Raw genomic sequence first — 1627 nt, 5'->3', positions numbered from 1 at the left:
TTTTGGTGTGGTACATGTTTCTTTTTCTGTGTGTAAGGGATAAGCCAAAAATTTGGTTACTTGTTTTTCTCACTGCTACAAGCAAGTAAATTCCTCCCAAAGACAATGATCATCAAAAAGTCTACCTCCCTCTTTTGAGATAATTATAAATGAAAGATACTGAAACAATTGGTGTTAGGATGGGGTTTAATTTAAAGGAACACAAAACCAATATAAAAAGCAATATATATATTTTATATTTTATTTATTTTTTTTATTTTTAACGGTTTTGTGATGTAGTATATAGTAGTATATGTGTAGTATAGGGCAGTGTAGTAGTATTAAAATAATGTCATTTAATATAAATTATTAAAAATAATATAATAAAAGGCTTCCATTGCTCCAAAGACAGCAGCTTATGTATCTAAATCCTTTGTTGGTATTGTTGGAAAAATATTCTCATCTTGTCAAGAATTGAAAATAACTGACTTTATTAGCTCAGTTAACTGCAAATAATACTTTTTTCACAACCACCTGAGAGAACAGCCTCTCAGCTAGAGGATGTCTGGGATCCTGGCCATTGAGAGAGCTGAGAGGGCCACACTTATTCAACACGCAGAGAGGCTGTATGCTTTACTGACTGGGATTCTCCGTCCAGCAGGTATAGCCTCACCTCTGCCCCCAGCTTGACCCTGAAGGAGCCCTAAATCCTCTCTGAAAGGAGGGAGGATCACGTCCATGTCCAGGGGCCAGCCCTATAAATGCGAATGTCCGTGACTGACTGACAAACTGGCTGAGTGATACAGTTGCACCATTGGTTAGCTGAATGCCACATGACAGTGTGTTGTAGTTTCCCCATTGGCGGTTGGTCTTTCAAAATAAAGAGCCACAAACAGTTTCTATTATGTCATCAGGGGGACGTTTACTGGCAGTGTTGCAAACTTAATTTCTTTGTCGCTAGATTTACAGACTTTTCACACCCTTTTATTTTCTTCACAATAGTACCTAGAGACAAATGTAGCAACTTTTTGAACAAACCTTCGCTACTTTCCTAAGCTGAGATTCACCAGTATTGCCCTGTGAGTGTGAGCTCTCCCTCTGCAGGCACACCTCTTGATTCATTCAGCTGACCGCACAGCAGCTGACACAATGAGCTTCTAACAGTGAATGAGCTTCTAACTTCCTCTCTGAGTGAACACTTTACAGGTAAATAGCACAGCACAGCCGTTGTGTTGTCACATCTGTCATGTGTATTGTGATTTTTGTCACGTGACGTCACAGTTATAGAAAAAGGATTTCAGCAGCGCAGAGCAGCAGCTTGGAAAGGGCTTGGAAGTTACTGATGGTTAACATGTCGTCTTAATGGGCAGCGTTTCAGTCACTATTTCATACTTGCTGCGTCGTCTGACAACAGAAACAGAAAAACATGTAAATGAGAACAGCTTTATTGGGAGTTAGGCTGTATTAAATTACTGTATATGTGAGCACAGAGAGTAGGAGAGAAGCAAACCGACAAACAAGGGCGGTCCAGCCATATTCCAGATTTTGACCTATTCTTGTTGAGAACGAGGTTCATCTGGGCAGGCATCTTGCCTATTACACTTGTAGTTAAGATAACTGCCAGAGACAGGAGATCACATCCGGCCAT

The sequence above is a fragment of the Xiphias gladius genome, chromosome 24, assembly GCF_016859285.1.
Source record: "Xiphias gladius isolate SHS-SW01 ecotype Sanya breed wild chromosome 24, ASM1685928v1, whole genome shotgun sequence".
Lineage (NCBI taxonomy): Eukaryota > Metazoa > Chordata > Actinopteri > Istiophoriformes > Xiphiidae > Xiphias > Xiphias gladius.
Note: the sequence above shows the minus strand (reverse complement) of the source record.